Consider the following 8584-nt stretch of genomic DNA (forward strand, 5'->3'; position numbering starts at 1 on the left):
CGATTCCTCGGCCCCTCTCGGAGAGCTTGGCAAGCTACCAAGAGTATCTCACCAGCATGGCAAAGCCTGTCAAGCTACCCATGGGGTATTCGATATGCCAAAGACAGTAACAACAAGTCTCACAAATTGTTGTGTGGTGTTACTGGTGCCCGCTCTAGCAAATCGATGAACAATGGGAGGACAGTGCTACAGTGCAGTGCTATATCCTTAAAATAAAACTTCATTGCTCCCGCCAGACTACTTAAAAAAAAAATAATTGCAAAGGAAAATGATGGGTCTCTTTATAGACACAATGGTATACTTTTTCAAATTAATATAGATCAATTAAATTACCACAAAGACCCTTTAATTGTTAAAATCATAACTTATTTGAAATGAATTTTTCTCAAGCATATCTATATTCAAAAACTTCTAGGGCATTTAAATTTCCAGGTAATATATTATTTTTAAATTATGGTGTAAACCAAACAGCATCCAAGAACTTGTTTACCACTGCAGTCCCTGGGCTTGATCTGAGCTTCTTTTATAACAAACGGTATAAAGTGAATGGATCAATAGATGGAGAGCATTTTGATGGTAATTCTATTTTTTGTATTTTGGCCATACCCAGCAGTGTGGCTACACCTGGCTCTGCACTCAGAGATTCTCCTGCTGGAGCTTGGCAGACCACACGGGGTGCCAGGGATTGAACACTGGTGAGCTGAGCGCAAGGCATGCAATCTATCCACTGTACTATCTCTCCAGTTCCCTGGTGGTGTTTCTAATACAGCACCTGCTCAACCTTTGAGCTGAGAGCTTTCTTCAGCTGTGAATGGAGGAGACACCAAGGACTTATGCCAACTTCATCATTATTTGTCAGATCCTAACCATATTTTATTTCACAAACTCAGAAGCAATATCTGAAAACCTTTACTTACAGAGGGACTTCAAGATTTAAGTGGAATGGGGCAATTTCATTAGACATTTCAACCAGAAACAGATTTGCACTATTAATGGAGAAGTTAATGTAAACAAGTCCCCCCAGAAAAGGACTAGCTATGAGACAGGATTTTAGATCTTTCAAGACTGAAATTTGCTGTTTTCATTAACCGATATGCAAAGGAAAATCATTCTATAATTGAAAAAGTAAAATGACTTTTGTCACCTTCATCATACATAAATAAAAACTTCTAGGGTGAAATGAAAAACTAATAAGCCACCTATTTTGGTTTGTTCTATTTCCCAAATCAGTGAAAACATGTATCTGACTTCATTTTTTATCATATGCTCTCATCTACTGCATAAATATAAATTTTGTCTTGCCTGGTTTTTTATACATTTTTTATGCAGTTGGTGTGTCAGATTCCAGCAGAATGAAAAGCTCTAGTAACCAGTTTCCTTGAGACAGAATGTTTTTTAGTTTTATCATTGCATCTTATTATCTACCACATGTCTAGATAGTCTCTCCCTTTTTCATCTTTTCACATAAATTATATGCAATAAAATGAATCATTTTATAGCTGTTCAAATTTGTCTGACACTTTCTAAATTATTTCATTTGACCATCCCAATTACACTTCTTGATCATTATACTTTTTGCCCATTTTACAGACAAGGAAATTAAGACATAGTTAAGCACCTTCTAGAGATATTGCCGCCAATCAGTGACTACAAGTCTTTTCTCAGCTGAAATTTAGTATTTTTACCTCATACCAAAGATTCTACTTAAAATTTTATCAGAATTCCTTTATGATGGTCATCCGAGGATAAAAAAGTAAAACAAAATTTTGTATATTTTCTAGTTATGGAAAAAGTACACTAAATATTAATATGATGAAGAATTCTAGCAAAGATATATAGGTTCCATAATCTAAAAGTGAACACACACATATATGCATGAACACATAACATATAGAGCATGAGAAAGCTCAAAGTTAACCCTCTCGGACTCTTTGTGATACACTCTAAAATTACTACAGAAAAAGGCACATGTCTACATACAAATATTACCATAGTGGCTGAGAATTGACTGAGTACTCTGGCTCACATATGAAAAACTGCAGATAGAATTTATTCTTACCCGGAAACTTTTTACCTCTTTACCTTTCATGGATACCTATATCTATTTTATCAATACATTCAATGATTGTTATCTAATTCTCTTTTAAATAATACTATTGATGTTGACTTATAATAGACTTTGGTTTCTATTCTTGAAATCTTGAAATATTTTTCTGTTTGTACTTGTGTTGTATTACAGGAAGTTTTCCTTCTTCCTTTCTGGCGGCTGTTCTTTGTCTCTTTTCTTAGTTCACCACTTTCTACTTGGTCTCACTGATAGCAATGTATGTAAACACACATCTAAGTCTAATGCACCTAGGCCCTGATATAGTGAAAAATGTAATGAAAATTGAGTGTTGAAAGTAGGTAAAGGACTTACATGATAACCTTTTAATATCTGTACTGTAACCCATAATGCCCAAAGCGAGGGATGGAGAGAGGGAGAGAGAGACAGAGAGAGAGACAGAGAGAGAGACAGGGAGAGAGAGGTACCTGCCATAGAGGTGGGGAAATCAGACAGGATGCAAATTGGGGACATTGGTGGTGGGAGATGTACATTGGTGAAGGAACAGGCACTGGACATAATACAACTGAAACCCAATCATGAATAACCTTGCACCTGTGTATTTCATTGTGATTTAATTTAAAAATAAATAATTTAAAATGTATTATGAGAAACAAAGAAATTCAGGGTTTTTTGTACATCTCACCATGTAATATTAATAGATTGAAAATAGAAAACATTTTTAAAAATATCCTCTAGGAAAATAATCATATATACCACCAAATAGTGTTGAAGTCCCCATGTATCAGCCATTTTCAGATTACGCCATACAGCCTGACTCTCCTAGAAGGCAAATTAAGAGTGACTCTGAGTCAACACAGAGTCTAATAGCCTATATCAGGTCCATCTCCAAGAGTGCCAATTATATGCTAATACCCAAATGCTGATATCAATAACATTGTCTAGAATTCATGTTGTCATGCTGACATTGGCATCATTTTTTTGGCCATTTGCCTGTTGGCCTAGTTCCTCTGCAGCAATCACTATTACATCAAAAGGATTTGTTCAGTGCCATCTTAGCACATTTCTCTGCTGGACCTGTTCAAGATCTGATAATATGTGATAAATAATAGTTACAGTCAAAGAATTCAATCATCCAAATAAACTTTTGATAATTATGTATATACATGGAAAGGGAAATACATTAATTGCCAAACCCTGGTTGAATAGAAAATTATAAAAAGAATGAAGTAAAAAAAAATTTTCCAGTCTTCCATTGGACCCAGAACATTTTCTCTGAAGCAAAAGATACTTCAAATTCTAAATGCTTAAAATTCTAAAGAAAGGAACATATGTAGTTTAAAATTTTGATGATTAAACAGTTATATTAACCAAATATGTCTACTAGTTGTGTGTCTAGGACATTGCATTATCTAAAGGGTGTGCTGTTTTCTATAAGATTCTGTACTGTCTTCCCAATTTTCTGTATTTAAAACTATTTTTAAATAATATTCTAATAGATGCTTCTCCAAATAAGACATATAGATGAACCATAGACCCACAAAAAATGTTCTGCCTCACTTATTTTTAAAATACACATAGTAAAGTCACAAATAAACATTTTGAAAAAATATGTAAATTGGACACAATATTGATGAGAAAAAAATTCTGTACACTTTTAATAAAAATTTAAATTGATGTAAAAATGATATGGGGGAAAAAGAAAGAAAAGGAAGGAAGGAAGGAAGGAAGGAAGGAAGGAAGGAAGGAAGTAAGTTAGGTGTCAGTAGGGCAATAGAACTTTGGTAGTGGTTGTGATATTAAGTAAATATAGAAGAGTGAAATTAAAGTCTTGAAGTTCCATAACACTGTATATGAATAGGGGCCAGAGATAGTACAGGAACTGGGTGCACACAGTAGATCAAGGAAGCATCTCTTCCACAAACGGTAATGAAAAATCTGTTACCACATTTCAAAAGATGAAAGCAGATTTTTGTCTCATATGATTCACAAAAGTTAGTTCAAAATGGATTAAAGACCTTGATATTAGATCACTGTCACTGTCACTGTCCTCCCATTGTTCATCCATTTGCTCGATCGGGTCCAGTAACATTGTGAGACTTGTTACTGTGTTAGGCATATCGAATACGTCATAGGGAGCTTGCCAGGCTTTGCCATGCGGGCGAGATACCCTTGGTAGCATGTCTGGCTCTCCGAGAGGGCCGGAAGAAGCAAACTCGGGTCGGCTGCGTGCAAGGCAAATGCCCTACCCGCTGTGCTATCTCTAATAATCCATAAATACCCAGAGGAAAGTTTAAAGAGAATGCTCCAGGATCTGGATCTCACAGGCATCTTCAGTGATTTTATCCCAGTGACAAAGCAAAACCAAACATATGTAAATGTGACCACATCAGATTAAAGAGTTTATATACAGTAAAAGAAACCTGACTCGAATGAAAGACACCCTAACAAATGGGAAAACATACTTGCACACCAAAATATCATGAAACACTCACAAAGCTCAGTAACAAAGTAACCAGTGACCCTATAAAAAAATGAGAGGAAGAGATAAACTGAAACTATCATGAAGAAGACATATGTAGAGGCCAATAAGCATATAAAATTGTGAATTATCACTATTATCAAGGAAATGCAAGTAGAAACAACGATGATTCATCATCTCACACCAGTGAGAATGTTATATATCAATTGACATTCTATTGGAAAGCATTGGAAACCATCAGTGTTGGTGGGATGTTGGAAAAGGAACTCCCATTCTCTGCTTGTGAGAAAGTGCTTGGATAAGCCTCTGTGGAAAACAGTGTGGATATTTCTAAAAGTAAAAACAGCAACACATCTACGAATAGAACTAATATGGCTCAGCAATTCTCCTTCTTGACATCTATCCCAGAAGATCAAAATGTTTAATTTAAAAGCATATTTGCACAACTGTTCAGTGCAGCACTAAGTACAATAACTAGGATATGAAAACAAGACAAATATCCAATGATAGACAAATGGATAAAGAAGTTTAATATACATTCACCATAGAATACTATACAGTCATGAGAAAAACCGAAATCATGCAACTTGCTGCAACTTGGTTGGAATTGGAGGGTATCATCTAAGCATAATAAGCCACAGAAGAAGGACTACCACTGGATTATGTCTCCCATCTTGGTCATAAGTTAATAAAATGAATGAATATACACAATATCAGCTGAGAAAAAGACCTGGAATACAAACTGAGAGCACTAGATCAGAGGAGGACTAGATAGACTGGAGGTATCTTAGGGGCAGGGGGCCCTGCACTTTGGTGATGATGAGGTGATATAAAAGCTTGGGTACAAGAACTATAGATGTCAACATTATATTAAACACATAGCCTAAAACCATGATTTTTAAAAACTAATGAAAGATGTGAACTGACATTTCCTCAGGGGGGGATAAAAGTTGCAAATGATTTCACATACAATTTTCAATCAAATTAATCATTAAGAAAATTTAAGCTAAAATCAAAATGAGATACTGTCACACCTTAGGAATATTTAGCATTTAATCAATTGGAAATAGTAAATGTTGATGAGATTATGATGCAACTGGGATTCTCACTCATTGCAGATAGGAATGTAAAAGTATATAATCATTTTGGAAAAAAAGGTAGACAGTTTTGTATAAAGTTAACATACATCAGCCATATGATCCAGCAATTCTACTCTTTAGAATGTACCCTGGTGAAATAAAAGCATTTGGCCACATGAAGAATTGTATAGAAATGTCTATGGTTGCTGTATTTATAGCAGCCACCAACTAGGAACAGACCAATTATCCATGGACAGGTAAATAAGTTATGCAAAAAAAAGTACTCAGGAAGAATTAATTCCTGATCACTATCACTATCCCATCACTATCAATCACTATCATCTTGTTGTTCATCGATTTGCTTGAGCAGGTGCCAGTAACATCTCCATTCGTCCCTGTCACATGCCAGTGTAGCCTGATGGCATATTGAGGGCTCTTTCAGGGTCAGGGGAATGAGGACCATCATTGTTACTGTTTTTGGCATATCAAATATACCACGGGTAACTTGCCAGGCTCTGCTGTGCAGGAGGGATACTCTCGCTAGCTTGCTAGGCTCTCCAAGAGGGATGGAGGCTTTTGGGGAAGCTTCTAATCACCGTAAAGGTGTTCGCACTAAGGCATATATGTGGGCAGGATACTCTCAGTAGCCTGCTGGCTTCTCTGAGAGTGAGAACTAGACAATAAAAGACTTATTGGTTTTATAGTCTCTGGAGCTTGGTTTTATAGTCTCTGGGTCTTGGCCATTGATGGGGTTACACGGCAGTTGGTGGGTGTAACTGCCTAGCTAATGGAAGATGGGGGATCTGGGTGGAGGAGGCCCAGTCCCGAACAGCACAGTCTTGGAGATCTCAGCCCTGGGTCCCGCACACCTGGGCTCCTCTGCCAGTTCCTTCATGCGTGAGGCTCATAAGAGTGATACAATTCCTGATACGATCACAATCACCATCATTCTGTTGTTTGTCGATTGCCTCAAGCAGGCCCCAGTAACGTCTATTCGTCCTAGCCTTGAGATTTTAAAAAGTGCCATATTCAAGGCTCTTTCAGGATTAGGAGAATGAGACCCATCATTGTTACTGGTATTTGGCATATTGGGTACGCCACGGGGAGATTGCCAGACTCTGCCGTGTGGGCAGGTAACATTTGGTAACCTGCCAGATTGTCCAAAGTAAGAATGAGATAATAAGATGTTGCGTGGCTGCAAATGCGGCCACGCACTTCCAGGAGCTGGGTTTTATAGCCTCTGGGTCTTGGCTGCCGTTGATGGGATTACATGGCGCTGGGGATCAGATGGTGGGTGTGACCCCTGCCTACTGGAAGATGGAAGGTCTGGGTGGAGGATGGTCAGCCCCGATCCGAGCAGGCTTGGCAATCTCAGCCCTGGGATCTGCATGCCTTTGTTCCTCTGCTGGTACCTTCATGAGTGTGGAAAGTGGTCTCAGCATGGTGGTGGCTGGTTCTGGGGGTCTTCGGCTGCCAGAGCTCTGTTTGGAGCGGGGAGGGAAACTCAACCCGCCCCCTCCAAGGGGCCCTGGCGAGGACAATATAATTCCTGATACAATATATAAAAATCATTTTGAATAAGAAAATCACATGTAAGTACATAGAGTTCTATTTTATGAGACATTGGAAAATGTAAATTTAATCTGCAGTAATAGCATATCAGGTTGCTTGGGTACTGGGGAAGAAGATCCAAAGAACGTGACCACCAAACGGATCTACGAACTGGACCTGAGCAATCAGAATTTTCACTCAACAGGTAATTGGTCTGTTTCTAGTCGGTGGCTGCTGAGAATATGGCTTCTGTAGACATATTTGTACAATTCTTCATGTGACCAAATGTTTTTTAATTCACCAGCATACATTCTAAAGAGTAATTGTATGCTAACTTTATAAGAAACTGTCTGATTTTTTTCCAAAATGACTACACACTTTTACATTCCTATCAGCACTGAATAAGAATCCCAGCAATTATTCTCAAAAGCCACTCTTACAATACAGCCATGGGAGAGTGTGTTGTGGTGTGTGGTATGTTGTTGAATCTATGACTGAATACCATTTAGAATCTCTATAAAACTTGGAGATTTGGTGGGTGGAGGGTGTGGAAAACTATTCCATTGCCACCACTTTTCTTCACCCCCACCAAAATGCTTCTGTAAAATTTCCTTGTTTACTTGTTCATTGGAATTGCCACATACTAGCTTGTTAGCTTCCCTAGTTCTCTCCTGCTTTTGCATGTAGAAGCCAGTTTCAGATTATACTTGGGTTGTATCTAACACCAGGATTGGAAGGTGAGGTTAGGGGTTGCGGGATTGAAGCGTGAGGTTAGGGGTTGCCTAGGATGGAACACAGTACAATGTTTAAGGTGATGGAAATATTCTGTGAAATGATTATGATAGTGGTTACATGGATGAGTCATTTGTCAGGACTCATAAAATCACATTTAAAATGAGTGCTTTTCAGTTGTACATAAACTGTAGAATTCAAAGTTTATTTTAAAATAAACACAGGAAAGCCTCAGATATTTCTTTTGCTTTTAAATGGGAAGGAGGGAAAAATAAAGTCTGAGAGGTGAAAACTTTATGATCCAGCATGTCTCCAATCACTAAGCGGGGGATTTTTGAAAAATCAGAGGAATGATTTTTAATTGGGAACATTTGTCCAATATAGTTCACAGAAAAATAATTAAGTTCAAGTGAGAATTTGACATTGTAGCCCAGGAATGCAGCAGACTGTTATTTAATATAAGGTTAATGTTTTGCTTTGTTTTGTTTCGTGGGTACTCCCAGCAGTGCCTAGGTACCATGTAGTGCCAGGGATTAAGCCCCAGGCTTCACACAGACAGAGCATGGGCTCTGCCAAGTGAACCATATTCTCATAAGGCCAAAGTTTTTGTACTGAAAGGAATAGAGAAAATTTTCTTTTCTTCAGACTAATTGATGTTGAGAAGAAAATGCATTT

This window comes from Sorex fumeus, unplaced genomic scaffold (assembly GCF_029834395.1).
Source record: "Sorex fumeus unplaced genomic scaffold, SorFum_2.1 ptg000013l, whole genome shotgun sequence".
In the NCBI taxonomy this organism is placed as follows: Eukaryota; Metazoa; Chordata; class Mammalia; order Eulipotyphla; family Soricidae; genus Sorex; species Sorex fumeus.